Here is a 25,438-nt window from a genome sequence, read left to right as displayed (position 1 = left end):
ATTCATAGGGAACCTAAATTAATTCTATGAGCCTTTTTAATGTTGACTTTTAACTCACGAAAGTACACTATCATATGAGAGGATTAGGCCACCAGACTTCAAATAACCACATGAATAACTCTATTGTGGTGACTGTATTAAAGTGTATAAGTGGTTTGAATGCCACATGCTCTTGAAGGCCATACCTTGTGAGCATAAATTAGTTAAAAAAACAAATCTCTAGGTGCTGCCAGGAGTGATCTTCTAAATTATCTCAAAGCACACAATTTCTCTGGACAGTATTCACCATGCAAGTTGTTCTCATCATGGCAAAGTTATACTAAAGTTGTCTATGAAGGGTTTTCCTTCACCCAGTGCAGAGAAGAGAGAGCAGGAGACAGTACTCAAATTCATGTAGTTCTCCCATTGTAGTTTTCCAAGCTTTACCATGAAAGTCTTTAAGCCTATAGAAAAATTCAAAGAACAGCATATTTATATTTATATTTAAACTGTTTTATAATTGTACTTTTGATATCTTAATCTAATAATTATTTATGAGATTTCATATATCCAAGTGTTTGAGGGTTTGTTTGATTTTCTGTTATTAACTTTAAATTTTATTGCTTTATAGTAAAAGAATGAAGTCTGTTTAATTTTCACTTTTAAAAACTATCAGTGTTCCCTTTGTGGTCATATTTATGATTAACTCGTACAAAGATCCATGGATTCTTGAAAAATATTTCTCTCTTCATGGAGTATAAAGTTAAAAAAATATATATATATGTAACAATTAAACTTTAAAAATTATGCTGTTCAAATACCATATAAGCTTACTAACATTTTACCAACTCAACATATCAAATACTAATATTTTAACTCAACCTGAGAATATTTATGAATTTTAATTGAAAAATTTAACTGTTAGTGTCATAGATGACATCTTTGTACATGTTAGCATGTCATTTTGATTTTGTTTTTGTTTCTTTGATATTTCTATTGATTCTTGGTTTTGTCTCATGAAAACTAAAATTTACCTACTTATTCTAGTGATTTTGATAGTATTCTTTTTTATCATTCTACTAATGATTACCATATTAATTAAATTCTTGTTTCCTTAATGATTAATTTATAAATAAAATACAATGTGTAATAGAAAGAAACTAATACCCCTGTACATACAATGTCCCGGTGATTATTAAATGTTTTTGTAATTTGTGCCTTTTCTTAAAGTGATCTTTGCTTATTGTTTTGAAATCATTTAAAAACCTTTTTATTAATTAAATTCTACATTTCATTGTCTTCAATGTTTACCACTAATCCTTCAATGCCATTATTAAATTTTATATTTGTTTTGTCTCTCATTTAGGTGAAATGTTTTTACAGTTTGTTTACAGAAAACAGATGAGTTGCATATTTCTAAGGCCTTTCATAACAGAGATGTATTTCTGCTGTCTTCACACACAAATTTGTTTTTGGATGAAATTCTTGAGTCTCAATCCTTCTTTTTTCCCTCAAAACTATAGATACTGCTCTCTTTTCTTCTCGCTTATTATGAGGTATTTATTTTGTGTATTATAAGATGTCTAAAGCAAGCTCAATTCTCATTATAGGATAGGAAATCTGTTTTATTTTTCCTGATGCTTCTAGGATCTTTCCTTTTGGTTGGAATTCCCTAACATTATGGGAATATACTTGAATAGTAGTCTCTTTTCATAGTGATGTCTTTTCATTAGTTCTGCCACCTATAAGGTGAGCCTTCTTGATCTCTCTGTATCAGTCTTTCTCCAGACCCGAAGTTTTCTTTTGTTAGGTCTGAGGTTTCACTTCTCTTTCATTTGTTCTCCTTCCACCTGTTCTCTGCATTCTCTCCCTGTGATCTTCTCTTTCATAATTTAATTTTTCCTTTTTTTTTTTTTCGCATTATAGTATTGTTACCCCAGCATATCTTCCTTACTGTCAGAACATTTTTATATATCTGGAATTTATCACTTATGACAATGTTTTCAATTCTGCAGACACATTTTTCTGTTTCTTTCTGATCTTCCCTTATATAACTCAGTTCACCTGGTTCCCAGCCAACTCCTCATTTATCCCAGTCTGTTGTCTTATCCTTTACCTCCTCATTCATAGACTCTAATTTTTCTGGATTTGAAGGAATACAGGGAAAACCTTTATAAAATTTCCTGTAGTAAATGTTCTTCAAAACTGTGCTGTTCATTTATATCATAAAAGTGATATTTGAATTTGACACTTCAGAAAATTTTCATAGGCCTCATATTGTGTTTTTTTCCTATATATTTATTAATTAGGAAAAATCTATCTAGTCCAATATTCCCCGATTGTCTATCTGGTTGTTCTTGGAGCCATTGTCTTAGACATTACGTTGGAGTGCTGGTTGATATGCATTATTTTTATCCAACTTTCTGGATATTTAAAGTCTCTTTACTAATGTGGATCTGCTGGTCAAAGACATACCTTGATCTGGCTGCCTGAGTGTCTTACATAACAAATGTGGTTTACACTTGGGTATTATGAGGCAATAATGAGTTATTCTCTCACCATGGCTCATCCCACTTGACCTCTTTTACATATCTAGGTATAAAATGACACCTGCTTTAAACTTCTGGGCCCTCTCAGCTCTTCTTTTGGAGTTCCTGTCAAATTAAATAGACATGAAACTTCAAAACATGGGTGTGGGGAGAAATATGGAGTGAGAAGTTTGCAAATGGGGCTGCCTTCCCTAGAAAGCACCTCCTGCCCAGTGTGAAGGTGGTTTGCTTCTCTGTAGTTGATGTGGACTTGTCTTTAAGGTAGGGAAAGACACTGTAGGTAGACAGATGGAAATCTCCCACTGTTTTTCACCCAGAGTCTTACCCTGCACTATAGCATTATGTACCCATATTTTAGAAAATAAAATTTCCTTCTGATGTCTGACATATCCTCGACAAAGATTCCTGGCTTCCATGCTATTGAAACATTACATCTCTTTATTTGTATTTTAAAGGAAAGGCAGAGAAGGATGAAAGGCCAGAAAAAATACTTTGGAATACTTTTGAGGAAGATGGTACTTAAAAGTCAGATATTATCTGAGTTTTAAATTATTGCAAAAGACAGATTTTTCTCTTCTAAGTATACAAGGTAGTGATTATCCAAACACTACATAGTGTAGGGTATAGAATAGTAGGAACAAAGTAGAGGAATCAGCATTTAACCCAGAACCAAAAGACAAGACTGAGAGAGAAATAGTAGAAATAAAAATAGAAGTTAGGCAAAATGAGGTAACAGAAGAATATGTTCCCTATGAGGGAATAAGATAAAACCCCAGAGAAAGAACTAAGTGAAGTGGAGATAAGCAATCTACCCAATGAAGAGTTCAATGTGATGATCATAAAGATGCTCAAAGAACTCAAGAGAATGGGTGAACCCAGTGAGAAGTCAGAAGTTTCTAATAGAGAGAAACTATAAAGAAGAGCCAAACAGCACTGAAGAATACAATAACTGAAATAAAAAATAAACTAGACAAAAATCACTAGTAGATTTTAATACAGATATAGAAGAACAGATCAGGAACTGAAGGACTGGGAAGTGGAAATCACTGAAGCCAAAAAGAAAAAAGGAAAAAAGAGAAAAAATGAGGACAGTTTAAGAGAACAACATCATGCATACTAACATTCCCATCATATGGGTTCCAGAGAAAAGAGGAAGGGGCAGAGAACATATCTGAAGACATAATGGCTGAAAACTTCCCTAACCTGAGAAAGGAAACAGACATTCATGTCCAGGAAGCATAGAGTGTCCCAAACAAGATCCATCCAAAGAGATCCACACCAAGATATAGTGTAATTAAAATGGCAAAAATTAAAGATAGAGAATATTAAAAGCAGCAAGGGAAAAGCAACACATTACTAACAAGGGAACTCCCATAAAGTGATCAACTGACTTTTCTGCAGTCCAGAAGGGAGTGGCACAATATATTTAAAGTGGTGAAAGGAAAAAACCTACAACCAAGAATATTCTATCTGGCAAGACTATCATTCAGATTTGAAGAAAAGATCAAGAATTTTACAAATAAGCAAAAGCTAAGCATTCAGCACCATGATACCAGCTTTACAAGAAATGTTAAAGGGACTTTGCTAAGCAAAAAAAAAAGGCCATAATTAGAAATATGAAAACTGCAAAAGGAATAATCTCATTGGTAAAGGCAAATATATAGTAAAGGTAGTAGATCAACCACTTACAAAGCTAGTGGGAAGATTAAAATACAAAAGCAGTCAAATCATCTGTATCCACGATAAGTAGTTAAGGGATACACAAACAAAAATATGTAAAATATGATTGTCAAAAATATTCAGTGTTGGGGGGCAGTAAAAATGCAAGGTTGTTAAAAATGTGTTTGAACTTAAGAAATCAGCAACTTGAAATATGAGTAATTAGTCTATGACAAAGGAGGCAAGAATGTACAATGGAGAAAAAAATAGCCCTTTCAATAAATGGTGTTGGGAAAACTGTGACAACATGGATGGACCTAGAGGGTATTCTGCTAAGTGAAATAAGTCAAAAAGAGAAATAAAAATATTTGAAAAGAAACGAAAGAACTTTGTATGATGACATGTAACTAGACTTATCAGTGATCATTTTGAAATGTATAGAAATATTGAATCACTGTTGTACAACTGAACTAACATTGCCTTGGAGGTCAATTATACTTCAGAAACAAAACAAACACACAAACAAACTCATAGAAAAAGATCAGATTTGTGGTTACCAGAGCTAGGGTTGGGAGGAGAGGAAACTGAATGAGACAGTCAAAATGTACAAACTTCCACTTATAAGAAATGTAAGTCTTAGGGATATAATGTGCATGACAAATATAATTAACACTGCTGTATGTGATATATGAAAGTTGTTAAGAGAGTAAATCCTAAGAGCCCTCATCTCAAGAAAAAATATTTTTTTCTGTTTCTTTAATGTATTTATATGAGATGATGGCTGTTCATAAACTTACTGTGATAATCATTTCATGATGTATGTAAGTCAAATCACTATGATGTACACCTTAAATTTACACATTGCTGTATGTCAGTTATATCTCAAAAAACTGGAAGAAAAAAATCATTAAAACTAACGTGAACTGTAAAAAAAAGAGTTCTTTGAATATTTTGGGATAACAGTCCTTTTTTAGATAATGTCTTTTGTAAATATTTTCTCCAGTCTGTGGCTTATCTTTTCATTCTCTTGACAGTGTCTTTTGCAGAGCAGAAATTTCTAGTTACAATTAAGTTCAGCTTATCAGTTCTTTCTTTCATGGATTGTACCTTTAGTGTTATATCTAAAAAGTTATCGCCAAACCCAACCTATGTTATCTTCTAGGAGCATAGTAGCTTTGTGTTTTACATTTAGGTCTGTGATCTCTTTGGAGTTAATTTTTATGAAGAGTGTAAGATCTGTGTCTAGATTCAATCTTTGCATGTTATTTGTTGAAAAAACTCTATTTTATTGCCTTTGCTCATTTGTCAAAGATAAGTTGACTATATTTATGATGTCTATTTCTGGGCTCTTTATTCTATTCCATTGATCTGTGTATCCAATACCACACTAATTTGATTACTGTAACTTTGTAGTAAATCTTGAAGTTGGATAGTGTCAGTCCTCCACCTTTGTTCTTCTTCAATATTATATTGGCTATCTTGGTTTCTTGTCTTGCCATGTAAACTTTAGAATCACTTTGTCAATATCCACAAAGTACCTTGCTGGGATTTTGATTGGGATGGCATTGAATCTATAGATCAAGCTGGGAAGAACTTATATCTTAACAATATTTTGTGTCCCTTTCCATGAACATGAAATACCTCACTACTTATTTAGTTCTACTTTGATTTCATTCATCAGAGGTTTGTAGTTTTTCTCATGTAGCTCTTGCTCATATCTTGTTACATTATACCTAAGTATTTCATTTTAGGGGATACTAATGTAAATAGTGTTGTGCTTTTAATTTCAAATTCCATTTGTTCATTGCTGGTATATAGGAAAGTGATTGACTTTTGTTTCGTAACCTTGTATCCTGAAACCTTACTAAAATTGCTTATTAGTTCCAGGAGTGTTTTGGTTAATTCTTTTGGATTCTCTACATAGACAATCATGTCACACCTGATACAAAAATTAATTCAAAATGGATCACAAAACCAAACGTAAAATGTAAAACTATAAAGCTTTTACCGAAAAACATAGGAGAAAATCTCTGGGACCCAAGGATTAGGCAAAGAATTCTTAGATTAAATACCGAAAGCATGATCCTTTACAGAAAAAAAAAAACTGATAGTTTGATTTGATCAAAATTGAAAACTTTTGTCAGCAAAAGACTCTGTTAGGAGGATGATAAGAGAAGCTACAGAATCAGAGAAAATATATGAAACCACGTATTTGACAAAAGATGGGTGTATCTTTGACAAAAAGATATTCTATATCCAGAACATTTAAAGACTTCTCAAAACTCAACAGTAAAAAAAGCAAAGAATCCAATTAGAATAGGGAAATGGCAAAGTACATGAAGAGACACTGTACCAAAAAAAATATACAGATGGTAGATTACTACATGAAAAGATGTTCAGCATCATTAGCCACTAGGGAAATGCAAACAAAACAAAACAAAACATAATGAGGTATCACTAAACATGTACCAGAATGGCTTTAAAAAATACCGATATCACCAAATGTTGGCGAGAATGGTAGATCACTCATACACTGCTGGTGGACACATAAAATAAAGATACAGCCACACTGGAAAATAGTTTAATAAATAGTTTAACAGTGGTCTTAAAAGCTAAACATGCAAATATTTTCCAGCCTAACCAATATACTCTTGGGCATTTATCCCAGAGAAATGAAGGCATAAACTCACACAAAAACCTATACATGAATATTTATAGTAGCTTCATTTGTAATCACCAAAAACCAGAAACAACCCAGATGTTCTTCAGTAGGTCTATGACAAGACAAACTGGTTCACCCGGACCATGGAACACTACTCAGCAATAAGGAGGAGCCAACTACTGATATACACAACCTGGAGTAATATCACCAGAGAATTATGCTGAGTGAAAAAAAGCCAATGACAGAAAGTTCCATGCTTATGATTTCATTTATATGACATTCTTGAAATGACAAAAACCGTAAAAATAGAAAACACATTAGTGATTGCTAGGGGTTGATGAAGGGATGGGTGTAGGTGGGAACTGGGAGTGCTTATAAATGGCCAAAAGAGGGATCCTTGTGGTGATGGAAATGTTTCGTATCTTGACTGTATCAATGGTAATATTCTGGTTGTGATATTGTATTGTGTGCTGTATTACACTGTACTAGTACCATGTTACCATTGGGGGAAACTGGGTGGGTAAAGGGTATATTGGATCTTTGTATTATTACTTACAACATATGAGTTTGTGAATCTACAGTTTTCAGAGCAAAAGGTTTAATTCTAAAATAGAATTTTTAATAAAATGAATACTTGAAGATTTACCAAGAGACCACAAAAGTGACAAAATGGGAAGATTATTTAATGGGGATAGGGAGAAAGCATAGAAGCTGGAGAGGGAAGAGAGCCTTCCAAAAATAAACACCCATAGGCAATGTTCATGCTTACCCTAATGTATACGCAAAGTATAGTCAAGTGCTTGCTCAGGCGAAATGAACTGACTCAGGTCCTCTGGTTGTGACCTACTAAATGATTTTGTCCTGGGAGAAGGAAGACTAGAAAGTGAATCTCAAATTGATAGCACTCTCCTTCCAAGGAATGGTTTACTTACCTCGATATGAGACCTTCGAAATAAGACCCCATCTGAACCTTCTAGGATTTAACTTGACTGTGATGCCACCTGATTTGCTTAGAGGTTATTTATTTTGCAGTTCTAGACATATTAACTGAAAATTGCTGTGCGTTAGAAATCCAGAGTCTTTCACCTCTTGTTTGGCTGGTGCTAAACAACTGTTAAAAAAGCAGAATTTTTTGTAATTATTCATACAGCTTAATGGACAAATTGATGGCTTTTTCTTCTCTGGCCCCTGCTACCACCTCTCTACATGTCATATTATTTAATGCCCACTCCACCAGTAAATTGCTATAGTCTTAATGTGATAGTTCTAATATGACAATAATAGCTAATCTTTACCGAGAACTTACTACATGCCAGACACATGCCAGGCACTATTTAAATACTGTACATTTGTTAAACTCATTTAATCTTCCTAACAATCCTATGGGTTAGATTTTGTTATCACCATTTTACAGATGAGGTACAGAGAGGTGAATTACTTTATTCTAGGTGATATTTATGCTACAAATAGTGAAGCCAGGAAACAAATCCAAGTGATTTTAACTCCAGAGTTCATACATTTAACCACTGGGCTTTACTGACCTCCATGAAACTGTACTATATAGTGAAGTGTAAGACAATCCTCTAAAAACTGTGTGATGCAAACATGAGATGTGACAGTTTCTGACTAAGAATACCTTGCGTTTTGGAGCAGCTTAGTGGCTGACTTTTAGCTAATGGTGTGTGGGCAGAAGTGACAGACATCACTTCCAGGGCTGACCATCAAACCTTCCCATCCATGATTTTCCTATTTGCTTTCACCATCCTTTGGCTGAATGAGAAGGACTTTAGGGACCCAGAGGAGGGCAAAGTCACAAGAGGGAAGGAGCCTGAATCCCTGCATTTGCCGCTAAGGAAAGAACTGCCTAAAGAGAAGTATCCGTGTTGGACTCTTGCTTGAGTGAGAAATAAACTTTCATGGTTTTAAGCCATTTAAATTTGACATTGTTTCTTGTTAGCCGATCTTTAGTAAATACAAGATGTTAGTAGTAGTATTACTATCTGAGTTCTCTTCTGTCTTTAGCTCTTTTTTCTCGTATCAAACCAAACCCTTAACTCCCCAAGATTTTGTTCTCAGCCCTCTTGTCTTCTCTTTACTTACTCACCTGCTCAGCAATTTTGTGCTTCAATGCTTAGTTCCATATGAATAAGTCCCAAGTTTCTCTCCTCTCCCAATCCTCTCTCTTGTGGAGGGCATCTTCTGGTCACCTCTGTCTAGTTGTCCTCCTCCTAGCCCTTCAGACTAGTGATGCCTAAAAGCTACTTTGTCTTCTTCACTAATTTGGATATGACCATCCTGGCTTATGTGCACCCAGACTGGAAACAAAATCTTAAATTTATCTTTGACATTCTCTGTCCTCTGTCAATCGAGTGTCCTAATATTCCCCTTCTACAGCTCCTCTCCTGGACTTTCTATTCCATGTCCCTGTTCTTTTCTGGACTGCACAGCCTCTCTTCAACTTTGTAAAGTCCTTCTTACTGGAATTTGGATTCATATCTGCTTCACTTCAGCCTCTTTATTTCCCCTATAATCAAAACTTTTAATCAAATCATGCTAAAGCCACTAGGAACTGCTGTAATAATTTTAAATGTCACAATTTAATACTCAAAGTCATTGAAATAATAATAAAAATAATTTTTTAGTTTTATCCCATTCTCCTATGCCCCAATATATACTCTATGCTTCACCTAAGCAGTACAACATCAATCGAATCAGCCTAGGGCTTTTCCAACTACGTGTCAGGATCTTGCTATTTCTACCCATACTTCTTGGTTTACTGGCTAGTGCCCTTTTGCCAAAGTCTATCTCAAATGCCATCTCATTGAGGAAGACTTTTTAAGAAGCACTTTTATTATGAAAAAATTAATAGATGGACAAAATAATGTAACGTACCCATTAGATAGCTTCAATAATTATCAATTCATGCCCAGTCTTTTTTCATCTATATCCCTACCCAACCTCTTATCAGGTCCCAAGCTGAACATAAGCTCTGCATCCTCTTTGTATCTCCCTTGCAGCACTAACATTGCATATGAGCATTTAATAACTACTAGCATACATTTTATGCTCTCTCCTAGATTTAAAGTTCCTTGAAGGTAAGGTCTGAATGTTGCCGCTCCATCTAGCATAACACAGTGCCCTGAGTTTAAAAGGAAAAAAATTTTTTTTAGTTTAAATTAAAATATCTAAGGCTATTTTAAAAGAAGTTATTTTCCTCAGAGTTAATAATTGTATCTTTTGACAAAATTATCTTTGTACAAAGCCAACATGCGCACCAGGCCTATTTTTAAATTTTATGAGGAGATTCGTCTGGTTCTTTAGTAATCCAATGCTCTGTTTGGATTATCTCAATAATCACTCAATTCTATGCCGAGTCTTAGCTCAGGGTGACATTGGACAAATCATGTGGAGTTAGCATAGTGAATATATTCTCTTCACCTGTTTCCTTATTAGCAAATTGCATCTTCCCGTTCTAGCTCACAAGAGAATTATGAGATCAAATAGGGTAGTCACCTATTGATTATACAAGTTAAGGACCATTCAGAATTTCTTTTTTGCCCTTTTTAGATCTATTGTCCAATTCTGTGTTTTTATTATTCACTAGCTCTCCCCTCAAAGGATGATGCAAAGGGAGAAAGAGCACATTAAGCTTAAATTATTTAGCAGTGGGGTCAGTAAAAAATTTGGCAGGGTGGAAAATTACAGCCATTAACTAAAATGAATATCATCTGCCCTTCATTAACATGAATGATAAACAATCATCTGTGAAGCATTTTGAATTCCTTAGAGAAACTCTTAGTTTGCATTTTTGCATGAGTGTATGTGTATTTTGATCATGGACACCCTTAATTTATTCAATTTTGATATTTCATTGATTCAAAAATTTCAACATACTTTAAGAGTACATATGGAATTGAAACATGGACTTCACAAAATCATTCATTATGTTTCCATAATTTCTAAAGTTGAGAATGAAATTGTGGGTTGTATTTAGTTTCTATTATGCTTATGCACACTTTGAAGTGAAATACTAAATCCAACATTAAATCAAAACTGGGATTATATAAAAAACTGTGCAAAGAACTACCTGAACAGTTATATATGCTAGGTTGATGTGAATGAACAAGTTAATGTAGGTTAACAATGAGCCTTGGGAACTACTCAGCACTGTCATTTTATGATGTTTCTGTAGTTTTCTGCTTATTTTATATGCAGTTACTCTGATAAGATTATGCAGTATTGGGTGGGGGGCGGTGTATGATCAGGCCACCCAAGATCTCTTGCTTTCTGTACATCCCCTTCTCGACCAGTGCCTGCTTCACCTACAGCCTACTCACCTGACTGACCTTCCTACATACTGGCCCCCTGCCCCAGCTAGTAAGTGTTCTACTCTTTAGATCAGAACATCGCCACCTGGAGAGCTTATCAAAGGGTCGGTGAGGGGCGGGCCCCTCTGCTAGTTTCCCTGGTAATGGGAAGTCAACCTGACGTCAATTCCCCCTATAACCGGTTTCCTCCTTGCCCTGGGAGTAAAGGCTGCTCCAGGTCTTGCCTGCCGCTGTCTGCTGTAGGCGATGGGGTGTCACTCCAGGATCTTTCTTCAGACATGTAAGCTCCCCTTATCCACTAAACCACTGATAATCTCAGTTGCTGACTCCAGGTTCTTTCTTCGGTCTCGCTGCTGGGCAAGTACAGGGCTTGCAGGCCTGTGGCATGCAGCCCAACAAGGAGTTACTGGGAGTCATTACATACTTTGGTGGTGTTGGCTAATTTGGTGACTGGCAACAATCTAAGGTCACATATTCATAAGGGCCAGGCTGTTTTATCATTGATGAGGGAATGTAGAGGACCTGGAGAAATCATTTACTTCTCTTTGCTTGTGTTGGGTAATGCCCTAAAATTGTTCAGGGAAGCCCGGCGGCCATACTGAGACATGCTGGGTGACACGTCCCCATCCCCACATTACCAGAGCAGTTCTGCTTTCATTGGTCTTAGTGAAATGTTGTGTATGGTTGCATATTTTTTATTTGTAAATTTAAGTGCTCACTATTAAAAATATTTGAAAACTACTGATCAGATTTACCACCCCCCCCAACTCACCTCTAAGTGAGCTTTCACCTGCACTTATAGGCTCTCTGACATATCACTGAGGGTCTGATTTTTGAAGTCTGATTATAGATGATATTATCAGTATATGCCTGAGTTAGAGATACCATCTTTCAAAATCTTCATTCTAAATTCTTTTAGTTACTAGTTCTTCACAGTAGGTAAATTACTGAGTTCCTTTCCTAAGAGTTTATTTTGTAAGTATAACCCTCCCCCTCTTTTCCTTGTAATCTCCAGTCATTCTTCACTGCTTGACAAATTATGGGCAATCTCTGTATTCTGACAAGGAAGTCTTCAATCACAAAGCACCTGTGCTATCTACCACTGCACACCACCGTGCACCTTGGAGTTCAGGAGAGCTGAAGGCCCAAGACAGGGTCTCACACAGGCTGGGCTGAATGAAATCTCATAGCAATGATATCAGGTGACTCTATCTCTGCTGTTGTCTCCATTACACTTTCCATTATTTGTTAAAAGTAACTAATCTTTTAAAAAACTTTGAGGGAGAAGAAAAATAAAACATTTTAAGCAGCAAAAAAAGTGCTGCTTAAGGTTATGGCAAGATCAAGACATGGAAGTAACCTAAATGTCCATCAGCAGATGACTGATGTGGTTTATTTATACAATGGAATACTACTCAGCCATAAAAAGAATAAAGTAATGCCATTTGCAGCAACATGGATGGACCTAGAGATAGTTATTCTAACTGAAGTAAGTCAGAAAGAGAAGGAAAAATATTGTATGATATCACTCATATGTGGAATCAAAAAAAAAAAAGAACACTATGAACTCATCTACAAAACAGACATAGACTTGCAGACATGGTAAACAATCTTATGGTTACTGGGGAAGGAGGGTGGGAAGGGATAAATTTGGGAGTTTGAGATTTACAAATGTTAGCCACTATATATAAAAATAGTTTAAAAAAAGGTTTCTTCTGTATAGCACAGAGAACTATGTTCAATATCTTATAATAACCTTTAATGAAAAAAATATGAAAACAAATATATGTATATATCTGCATGAATGGGACATTGTGCTGTACACCAGAAATGGACACATTGTAATTGACTGTACTTCAATTTAAAAAAATTTCTTTTTAATTAAAAATGAAAATAAAATATCTAGACAATAAAAAAAAAGGTTATGACAAGTGAACATGTGTACTTCTTAGTTCTGTATTTCCTGTCTTTCAAGAAATAGGCTATTTTCCCCCCATTTAAAAAATAGATTTTTTAGGATGCATTAGCAATATATTTACCATTAAGTCTAATGCATGGTTATAAGATTAATAAATCCATCAGTTTTGTTTACTTTCTGAAATCACATAAGAAAATAAAAACATAATTCCTTTTTTATGTTTATAAGTTTAGTACTTCTGAAAAATGACAAATAAAGGATTGAAATCCTTCATTTATGACCTAGATAAATAAAATAAAAGGAATAAAACAGAACTCTATCATAGTTATTTAAGCTATTAAGTTTTAAATATTTATGCTATTAAATTTTACTTTAGGAATAATTTAGACGAGGCATTTTTTTCATTTAAAACCAAGAAGTTTTCAATCAAAAGTTTAAAAATGTATGTGGCACATTTTAATTTAATATTAACTACAATTATTCAAACAATTAGACTTACTTGTTATCTGTTTACTCCTATTCCTAGAACATTTCTAGTACAGTCTTAGTGACCAATTTTCTAGACAGAGCTTGCAGTTTATCAGCTTGCTTCCATTCAGTAATCATTAGAGCATCTGGATGCATTAAATAAAAATACAATATATGACAGATTTTGATAATGTATACGGTTTACCTTAAATATATGTAGTGATTGCCTATTGACTATATTCATGCAAACTGTATCTATATTTATATATGTTATATGTAAATACATATATATATATTTAGAAACTATATTATAGAATGAGTCTTCTATTATAGCATATGTTTTTCTTTGTCCTTGAATGGCTCTTCAGTTCACTACATGAATCAGCTATGCTCATCACAGCTGAAAACTGGCATTGCTTTTACATTGCTTATGTGGACTGGGGTTAGTGGCAGATGGGAGGAAGGCTGCAGAGGTTCTGGTGCAGCAAATGGTGAGAAATCTCAGTGGTGGGGTCCCATAGTTTCTTTAGAAACCATAATCCAATACAGTTCTCCTAGGCTTTGTATTTGCAATTATTGGAGGTTAGTAAATATTTTCATTTGTTTAGAACAGTAGCTTGTTTTTCCCAGGTTCATGTCCTCCTATGAATGTATTATCATAAAGAGAAATATATAGAAAGAAATCAGTAATTTGCTACTGCTGCTTTTGCTGGAGAACATACCTAGAGTTGCCCATGTGGGAAGTAGTCGATTGCAAATCTTCTGCCGCTTGGAATCCCTGTCCCTTAGAAACCATTGCTTATTGACTCCCTTCCATTTGCAGCTTGTTGCCTGTGGCATGCCTCTCCCAGTGAGCAGTCACATGGGCCCCTTATTGGGCTGTCAGTTTTAGCTCTCATTACTATGCAGATGATTGAAGAGGGAACAAGAGTTCTTTCTTAAACCAGATGTTGAAGTTACTACCTCTTCCTTAGTTTTTCTCTTATTTCTCTTTCTTTTTCATCTTAAATTAACCCCTGATAAACTCCTGTCATAGAACTGTTCTATTTTATACCCCAGAGAAGGCTTATCTGGAGACAAAATCTGGGCTCAATACAAGAGTCCATGCCTTGGATATCATCTGGCAACTGCATAGTTCACTTTCCTTACTTGGAATGACTTTCCCTTGACCATCTGCAGGTTCTCACCTCAGACTGCTAGAAGGCTGTTATATTTTTTGTCATCTATTTTTCCTGTCTATCAGCTTGGTTTTCCTGTGCACTCTCCTGTACTGTTTGCCTAGTTATATCTTAAGTCAGTTGAAAAAGAACCATGTCCCATTTTACTTTTGTTTATAACCCTGCATTAGGTTTCAGATCATTGTACCTGGATTCTAGCTAATGAGACTCGCTAGGGGAATCATGTCTTTAAAGAAAAGTGCTTCTTAATTGTGGTATCAGTTTTATAGTTTTCCATTGGAGGGAAAATAATTTTGAACCAATGACCCCATTTTTACAAGAGAATTAATTTTATAATTCCCTTAGTAGGCAAAGTTACCTAAAGTTAAGAAATTGAAGGCTAGACATCAAGTGTCCTACTTCTCTTTTACTTTAAGGCACATATCCCAATTGCTGAATTCATTTTGACATCACATCTGTGGAGTAAGTATTGCACACGTGGAACATGAAGTAGTGCATATGATTAAAACAGGCTTTTATATCTCAAACTACAATCTGCAGCAAAAATAATAATAAAGAAAACAATAATAGGCATTAGTATCATGCTTTTCTATTCTAAATATGTATCTACTCTAAATTACCACTCTAACAAAGACCAATTAAAGTAAGATACAATCAAAAGTGAAAAGATAGTAGCACCTCCCTTTGAAGTGGAAAAAAATTCCCTTGGTCCAACTAGGAAGTGCTGACTTGGAAAAATTGGTAGTTTGACATTGGGAAAGAAAGAAAATTGTCATGAATAAAGGTGAAAAGGGATTATATTTGTCAAGAGGAGACTCCTACTGGATGACCTGTCTGAGGGCTGCAGCATGTCACATCTTGTCTTGGAGAGTTAATGACTGGTAATGTTGAAGGAATAGGTTTTTGTCAGGTCATTACAGCAGTCCTCCTTACAACTGCCTCAAGATGTAATGACTGGTTCAGATAAGGGGCCCAAATACTTCAGGTGAAACATGACTCAATCCAATCACCTTTTCCTGATTAGGAGAAAGAACCCAAGGCATTTTTACCTAGAAAGCTCTGAGGGTAAGCCCTCAGGCAAGAACACAGAAGCTGCTTTTGGTTCTCAGGAAATGAAGGCTGAAGACTGCTTGGCCTCTGATTCTGGGCAACTATAACATTGCTCAGCCCTGCTCTATTATAGACTATACTCTTTGTACTTAAACATTCTGAAAGAGGTAGAAGAAAAAATTAAACTGGTAAACTGAATGAGGCTGGATGAAAGGTGTTACGTTCCCGAATTAAATGAAACATTTTATTGCCCTTAAAAGAAAGAACAAGATCTCACACAGTTTAGATAACACAAGCCTATCAGGAAGACATAGAGAAACTGTCCCTTTCCAAGATTGCCAGAGGTTCAATTTAATGTCTGGGTATATTGAAGGAGCATTGGTTTTTCTCACCCCTACTGCATATCAGGTATTGTTGTGTATCTGGAACTCATTTGCTAATGTTAACCTCAGGTGGACACAGAAAGGTTTCTCTTGGAAAAAAGAAAACAAAAACCAAAAAACCAGGAGACATCATTAAGATAAAAAATAGACTTTTAAACCATACTTTAACAGTTAATTAAAAACATTTTTTTCCTCTGGTTTAAAAAATCCCATAAAAGTTTTAAATGAGACAGTGCCTAGTGCACTCTGAAGCTCATGGTAGTTTCTCAGCAGATGTTAGTGTTCTTTCATTCCCTTTAGTCAAAAAGAATTAATATCTTCATTTCAATTATAAAGCAGTTCAATTATAGAAATTTGGAAAATTCTAAAAAGCATGAATGAGAAACCAAATCATCTTATGATTCTACTATCCAATAGTAAACACTTAAGATATTGTTTATTCATTTTCTTACAAACATTCTAAACACTTCATACACTCAAAAATCACCTAGCAAGCTTTTCTTCATGATTTCACCAATAGTAGATTTCAGAGTTAGCAGTGATCCATTCATATAATCTTTTTGTTGGGGGGGGGAGTGGTATCTAAGTTTATTTATTTGTTTATTTAATGGAGGTACCAGGGAATTAAACACAGGACCTCGTGCATGCTAAGCATGCACTCTACCACTAAGCTATACCCTCCCCCACACCATTCATATAATCTATTAATTATTTTAGAGAGCCATAATAGCAAACTGGTGGATGCCACTTAAACACCTAGATTCATCATACATTGTATAAGTGAGGGGCATTGTAACAGAGTTGTTATGATCTTTAAAAATTAGATTCCACCTCTGGCAAAGGTAGAGTAGCTCCCATTGAGCAAACTGTTTCACAGGTGACAATGATAAAATATGGACAAAATGTCAACAATTATCTAAAGGCATGGTAATATGACCAAAAGCAATAAAAAACTGGAGGGGATCAGAAAAATTAATTGATAAAGAGAATGACATTAAGTGAATTTCCAACTAGTTTTTAACTAAATGGTGCCATGCTGGTTGATTAGAAACAAGATAAAAACTTGCAGTCTTACTAGCTTAAAAAACTAATGTTCAATTAGCCTAAAAATTATAGATAAATAGACAGGGAGGAACGAAAAGCTGATGGGACAAAACACAAAGCAAACTGTAATATGGTAAGAATAAGTAGAGCCAATAGTTACACTAAATATAAAATGGTTAAAATCTCCAACTAAAGGCAGAAATTTTCAGGATGGATAATAAAAAACAAAACCCAAATAAATGTTTTCTAAAAGAAATTTAAAGACATGACTAGGTTGAAAGGGATAAGATGGAATATTATATAAGCCACACAAATAATCAAAGAAGGTTGAAGTGGCTATATTAATAGCAGATGAAACAGTCTTCAAGACAAAGGAAATTAACAAAGATAGGAATAATTCATAATAACAAAAGGATCAATTATTAAGAAGATAAAACAATAAAAGACCTTCAAACACATAAAGTAAAAATTGACAGTTAAATACAGAAATATAAAAATCTACAATCATGGACTATTTAAAACTCCTCTCCCAGAAATTCATAGAACAGCCAGAAAAAAATCAGTAAACTGTAGATCTGAACACTACCAACCTGCCTGCCCTAACTGACATTTACTAGAATATTATATACAATGATTGCTGGAATATCCATTCTTTTTGTGTACACATAGTATACATATCAAAATAGATCATCATATGCTGAGCCATAAAACAAGTTATAATAAATTTTAAAAGATTGAAATCTTAAAAAAGTATCTCCTCTGATAACAATGAAATGAAATTAAAAATCAATAATAAGAAGATATATTTCCAAAAATGCAAATATTTGAAATTCACATGACATGTTTAATTAGCCCAGTGGGTTAAAAAAGGAAATCACAATGGAAATTGGAAAATATTTCAAACTAAATGATAATGAAAAGCACATATCAAAATTTATGAGATGTGTCTAAAATAGTGCTTAGAGGAAAAGTTACAGTTCTAAATGCATATGTTAGAAAAGAAATTGTAAAAATAGTAACTTAAGTTTCCAAGTTAAAAAGCTGGATTAAGAAAAGCAAAGTAAACTCAAAATAAGTGGGAAAAGGGAAATAATAAAAATAAGAGCAGGAAGCAGTGAAATAGGAAACAACAGAAAAAACTGACAAAGCCAAAAACCAGCTCTTTAAAAAGAATAACAAAAGTGATAAACTCCTAGTTAGACTGATGAAGAGAAAAAAAAGACAACACAAGTTAACAGTGTTGAGAATAAAAGAGGGTGTATCAGTATAGATCTTAAAGAATTAAATGGATAATAAGGAAACAATGAATATCTTTATGCCAATAAATTCAACAACTTATATGACATAGACATAACCTTTGAAAAATATAATGTACTCTACTGACAAAAAAATCAAGCAGAAAATCTGAATAGTCCTTTACTTGAAAAAACTGAATTTTTAAATAAAAAACCTTTCTGCAAAGAAAGCTCTAGGCCCACATGATTTCACTGATGAATCCTATCAAACATTTAAAGAAATAACCCCTGGCAGATGTAAATTCTTTTAGGAAATGTAGCAGGAGAGAACACTTCCTAAAAAAATAAAATAAATGGTAGCTATTTTGAAAGTAGGGCAATATAATTCTAAACCGAGAAAGCATTCAACATTTGACCCTAAAACAAAGTTAAGAAAATATCTGTCTTAGTCCATTTGGGCTGCTATAACAAAATATCATAGACTGAGTAGCTTATAAATGACAGAAATTTATTTCTCACAGTTCTGCGGGCTGGGAAGTCCATCAGTATGCCAGGATGGTCACAGTCTGGTGAAGGCCTTTTTGGCTGATAGCTGGTGACTTTGCTGTGTCCTCACATAGTGGAAGGGGGTAAGGAGCTCTCTGGGATCTCTTGACCTAAGTACTTCCCCAAAGCCCCATCTCCTAATATCATCTTCTCTCAGGGTTAGGATTTCAACATACAAATTTGGCAGTGGGAACCCAAACATTCAGACCACAGCAGTATCCTTTTCAGTTCATAGGTCAACAGCAGGAAAAGGTATAAGGAGAGGTAGCTGCATGGTTTAATATTTTATGCTTTTCTTTTGGATTCTGAAAGATAACGATTATTTTTCTTTCAGACATTGACTAAGTAATATATGCACATAGTAAAGAAAACAAAAATAACAACAAAAGCTTGAACAATTACACGGACGCAAACAGTGAAAGGGACTATTCTTCCTCCCCTTCACCTACCATCCTCCAGTCTCCATTTTCTTTCCCCAAAAGTAATCAGTTTTCAATTTCTTTTCAGTCTTTACAATAATATCCTCTGCATACATAAGTATATGTGTATGTATCAATATATATGCCTATCCTTTAAATTTTTTTTTTTAAATTGAAGTATAATTGACCTACAACATTCTGTTTTAGGAGCAGAATATAGTGATTCAATTTATCTATACATTACAAAATGATAAACTACAATAAGTCTAGTGACCATATCTATCACCATACAAGGTTATTACAATATTATTGACTATATTCCTCATGTTGTACATTTCACCCCATGACTTACTTATTTTGTAACTAGATATTTCTACCTCTTAATCTCCTTCACCTATTTCACTCACCCCCTCCACTCACATCCCCTCTGGCAACCACCTGATTGTTCTCTGTATCTATGAGTCTGTATGTATGAGTTTGTTTGTTTATTTGTCTTCTGTTTTAGATTCTATATATATATATATGAAATCACAACATTTCACTTAGCATAATACTTCTAGTTCCATCCATGGTGTCACAAATGACAAGATTTCATTCATTTATATGGCTGAGTAATATTCCATTGTATATAGATACCATATCATCTTTATCCATTCATCTATTGATGGGCACTTAAGTTGCTGCAATATCTTGGCAATTGCAAATCATTCTGCAAAGAACATGTATCTTTTCTAATTATTGTTTTTGTTTTCTTCAGAAAAAATGCCCCTAAGTGGAACTGTTAGATCATATGGCAGTTCTATTTTTAATTTTTTGAGGAATCTCCATACTGTTTTCCATAGTGATTACACAAATTTACATATCCACTAACAGTGCATGAAGGTTCCCTTTTCTCCACATCCTCACCAACACTTGTCATTTGTTGTCTTTTAGATAATAGTCATTCTGACAGGTGTAAGGTGATAACTCGTGGTTTTGATTTGTATTTCCTTGATGATTAGTGATGTTGAGCAACTTTTCATGTGTCTGTTGGTCATCTACATGTCTTCTTTGGAAAAAATGTCTGTTATGTCCTTTGCTTATTTTTGAATTGGGTTTCTGTGCTTTTTGATGTTGAGTTGCATGAGTTTTTTATATATTTTGGATATTAATCCCTTATTAGATATATTGTTTGCAAATATCTTCTCCCATTCAGTAGGCTGCCTTTTTGTTTTGTTGATAGTTTTCTTCTGTGTGTAAAAGCTTTTTAGTTTGATGTAGTCCCATCTGTTTATTTTTGTTTTGCTTTTTGTTTCTCTTGCCTGAGAGATAGACCCACATATCAGAGACAGATCAAATATTGCTGAGCTGATGTCAAAGAGCACACTGCCAATATTTTCTTCTAAAAATGTTATGGTTTCACATCTTACATTTAAGTTTTTAATCCATTTGAGTTTATTTTTGTATATGGTGTGAGAAAGTAGTCCAGTTTGATTATTTTCATGTAGCTGTCCAGTTTTTTTGACACTGGTTATTGAAGAGGCTGTCTTTTCTCTATTGTATATTCTTGCCTTCTTTGCCATAGATTAATTGAAAATAAAAGCACTGGTTTATTTCTGGGCTCTCCATTCCATTCCATTGATATATGTGTCTGTTTTTATACCAGTACCATACTGTTTTGGTTACTTTAGCTTTGTAGTATAGCTTGAAATCAAGGAATGTGTTATCTCCAGCTTTCTTCTCCTTTCTCAAGATTGTTTTGGCTATTCAGGTCTTTAGTGTTCCCATACAAATTTTACAATTATTTGTTCTAGTTCTGTGAAAAATGCCATTGGTATTTTGATAAGACTGAAGAATATGTAGATTGCCCTGGGGAGTATGGTCATTTTAACAATATTAATTCTTCCAATCCATGACTATGGTACATTTTTCCATTTGTTTGTGTAATCTTCAGTTTCTGTTATCAGTGTCTTACAGCTTTCCAAGTACAGGTCTTATACCTCCTTGGTTAGATTTAGCCTAGGTATTTTATTCTTTTTGATGTAGTTATAAATGGGATTGTTTTCCTAATTTCTCTGATATTTCATTGTTAGCATATAGAAATGCAGCAGATCCCTGTATATTAATTTTGTACCCTGAAACTTTACTGAATTCATTTAGTAGTTTTTTGGTAGTCTTTAGGAATTTCTATATAAAGTATCATGTCACCTGCAAACAGTGAAAGTTTTACTTCTCTTTTAATTTGGATTCCTTTTATTTATTTTTCTTGTCTGATTTCTCTGGCTAGGACTTCCAATACTATTTTGAATAATGTGGTGAGAGTGGGCATCCTTTGTCTTGCTTCTGATCTTAGAGGAAGTGCTTTCAGCTTTTCACCATTGAGTATGATGTTAGCTGTGGGTTTCTCACATATGGCCTTTATTATATTGAAGTATGCTCCCTCTGTACCCACTTTGTTTAAAGTTGTTATCATAAATGGATGTTGAACTGTGACAAAAGCTTTTTCTGCATCTATTGAGATAATTCTATGATTTGTATGCCTATCCTTTTAAAAAACTTCCTTAAAATATAAAATAGTTGAAAATATTAAAATATTCTATTTGCTAAAATAATCATTAGATCACTTCCCATTTCTTCTCTGAATTCCTCTCTGTTATACTTTTTAAAACAGTGTTGTGTAGCATGGATATATCTGGGATTTGGCCAGGGGCTACTGAATTGAGGACATCATTTAATTTGGATTTAGGGAAATATATATAGGTGGTTTATAGTCAATTGTGAATAGTTAACTTTTCTTGCTAGTTCCCCCAATGTAGGGAAAGCTCTTAGGAATCCTGCTTCCATCTGTGCTGACTCACCTAGCAAAGCTGCAGAGCCTAGGGTTGTGTTATGATATGAGTGTGTCCCATGCACTGGAAGTTATGTAGATAGTTGGAGGCAGAGGGGCCAAGCTTGAAATGTACATAGCTAGAAGACAGTTTGTGGGTTTGCTTTCCAATAATCAGAAATAGAAAATTGTAAAGGAAGAAAACACAGGGGGAAAAGTACTATAGAAGGGTCCCAGGCAGTTAATAAAAATATTGTATTATTTCTCTGGATTCTATTTGTGGAATTATTTTTTTTAAACATTTGTAAATTTGTAAAATTTTAAAGTTATCATTTGTTCTGATTTCTTTTCTCATTCTAAGTAAACATTCATTTTCTTAACCAATTTTTAAATTTAGAATTTCAAATTATTTTAAAGAGGAAACCCCAAACTGTATAAGCTACCAGCTATATAGAAATTGGATCTGTCCCTGTTTAAATTGGAGGAGAAAGTTGGGAAGAAGATCAGGGTCAAGGGCAGGATACAGATGCTGCTTAATTCTAGACTTTAAGGGCAAGTAGATATAAGACAGAAGCTAAAATTTAAATATCTAGGAGCAGAATAAAAAATAAAATGTATAATTTCTAAACTACTAAAACAAGAAAGCATGCAAGCTTGATTAATTCAACAAAAGTCAAAAAAGAAAAATAGTAAATAATATAAAAGAAAATAGCAGAAGTAAGTATAATCACAATAAATATATGTAAGTTGAATCCCCCCTAATTAAAAAAAAAAAGGCTTTATCTAATTGGGTTTTAAAAATCCAGTCATGTGATTTTTTTCAAAAGAGTGAAGGAAAGTGGACTTTTAAATTATGTTAGAACAAATTTGTATCAGAACCACCTAGAAACTGGATAACAGAATCACATAGAGTAGTCATTACATTAGAATCAAGGGGTAGACTTTGGGATAAAGGGCTTTCTTTATTCAGGACCCTAGAAAGTTAAGCAAAATTGTTTGGTATATCTGGGTGCTGACAGTCGTGACTGCACCTGGAGAAAGAAAGAATACAGATGAACAGGATAGAAGGTACATTTACTTCTGCTCTTCACCATTTGCATTTTTGTACTCTTTTGAATTTAATTTCTTAATTTATTTATTTTGATTTTCTTACCAATTGAGTGTATCATTCACTCAAATAATATGTTTAATAGAATATTTTGGGGAAGCCATCACACATTTAGAATTATGTGATTTATGACAAAGGTGCAAGTCAGTGGAGGAAAGGACAATCTCTTGAAAAAGTGGTTCTGGATCAATTGAATAGACAATGAATTGACAAAGAACTTATATCCAAAATATACAAGGCACCACTATAAATAAGAGAAAGACAACTGAATTTTTTGAGAAATGGGCAAAAGATCTGAATAGGCATTTCATAAGTCTAGATATCGAAAGAGTCAACAAGGATTTGAAAAAAGATTCAGTATTATTCACGGAGAAAATGCAAATTAAAACCATAATCAGATACCACTACACACTAAAATTTTCAAAATTGGATACTGCTACTCTTATACATTGCTGGTTGCGTATAAATTGGGACAACTCCTACTGTTACTCTCCCTTACACCTACCAGCAAATTCTCATCCTGCAACAAACTCCTTTGCTCATCAGAAGGTGATAGATTTTTCTCACATGTAGTTTTTCCTTTCTAGTTCAGCTGGAAATATCAAGCACATAATAATAGTTAAGTCCATAAAGCTGTACCATCTCCTTCATTATCTATTCATCCCATCTTTACTTTCTTTATGTTCCTTGGTTCCTTATTAGAAGACAAAGGGACCTGTGTTTCCACACTTATTAATGGATGGGGTCTCAATCTATCATACACAGTTTAACAGGTAAATGGTTTATGCACTGATGAGTGAATTCCTGGAGAGAGGACACATGGAGAGCTCCTCAAAGACAGAAAACCTAAAAATTTTGTATTAGCCTTAAGGTGTTCTATACATACTAATCACTCTATAAGTGAGGAATGAATTGAGCATGATTATGGTAAGAAAAAAGCTGATGACCAGGATATTTAAGAAAGTGAAGTTGCTCTCACATTCCAGGCATGACAGGGGAATGACTCTTATTTCGTCTATGCCATTTTCATTCTATCTCATGATACAGGAACATATTTTCTATCTTCTATGTAGATGCCTAGAACCATGAATGAAAAAAAAATCCACTTTCTCTTTTTCCTCATAGTCATCACACATTGAAATCACTGTATTCTATGGCCACAGATTTCCCTCTACTGTCTCTTCAAATGTAACCTGTACTCTTCCAATCTGTTCTCTCCACAGCACTCCTGCAATCAAATCAGAGCTTTCGGGGGCTAGTGTTACCTCTTGGTCCCAGTGCTTTCAAAATTCACTTTCAGGAAAAAGAACTGATAGAGAATTCACTTTTTTCTATGGGTAACTGCTTTAAGGAATTATTGTTTAAAATGCAAACAAATGAATTTCTAATGGTGAACTTTTAAGGTCTGACAAGCTGGTAGAGGAATGGAGGTTAGTTTTTAGGCTAGTAACCCCTCTGATCTTGCCTCTGCTCCTTGTAACTACAATAATCTCTTTTCCAGTAAAGCTAGCTCTGTTTTCAACAGACTACAAAGTATAACTGTCTGATCTGCCCTTAGTCCCATGTAACTTTGATCTGTTTTCTTTCAGAGGTATTGCCTTCTCAAAAAGTCAGGAGGAACTGGCAAGAAGTTGAAAAGAATTTTTTTTTTCCTCCAGACTAAAATGACCTAAGTTGTAAGGACTGGGTGATGTCAGTTTCTCTGGAAAGAACAGTGTTGTTTTTCATGGTTGGTAGTAAACAAAGAACAGAATACATCATTTGTAACACTCACCTAAAACAACCCTTTGGTTTATGATCTATTGCCCAAGTTAATGGCAGCTTACAAGGGACCTATCTGTAGGTGGGGACGCTAAATATAATAAAATGCCAGCATTCACAACTTCTGTATAAAGGATTAGCAGCTACAAGATCCAACCATAGCTGCTTTTGCACTGAGCGTGAATATTTCCAATGTCAAGTAAGAAAAGACATCATTTCAATAGTTTATAACATATGGTGTTCAAAAGGTACAAACCTGCAGCTTTAACATTTTAAAGTCAGTGATTCAAAGTATGGAAGGTCCATAGTCCCCATAGGCCAAAAAGATCAATTGTATTGCATATT

The 25,438-nt window shown here is 34.3% G+C and overlaps 1 long non-coding RNA gene across 10 annotated transcripts in view; it reads right to left on the bottom strand.

Annotated features, from left to right (window-relative positions):
- Nucleotides 1-25,438, bottom strand: part of LOC106730043 — a 57,291-nt gene that overhangs the window by 10,438 nt on the left and 21,415 nt on the right. For 6 of the 10 annotated variants that reach the window (XR_004318201.1, XR_004318197.1, XR_004318198.1 and 3 more), the window contains exons 4-5: nt 7,782-7,960; nt 186-443 (exon numbers count right to left, since the gene is read on the bottom strand). This is a non-coding gene — a long non-coding RNA (uncharacterized LOC106730043). The remainder of the gene's footprint in view (nt 1-185; nt 444-7,781; nt 7,961-25,438) is intronic. The other 4 variants (XR_004318196.1, XR_004318214.1, XR_001366469.2 and 1 more) reach the window with 2 other exon arrangements.

The sequence above is a fragment of the Camelus ferus genome, chromosome 3, assembly GCF_009834535.1.
Source record: "Camelus ferus isolate YT-003-E chromosome 3, BCGSAC_Cfer_1.0, whole genome shotgun sequence".
NCBI classification, from domain to species: Eukaryota; Metazoa; Chordata; class Mammalia; order Artiodactyla; family Camelidae; genus Camelus; species Camelus ferus.
Note: the sequence above shows the minus strand (reverse complement) of the source record. Positions and strands in the feature narration are given on the sequence as shown.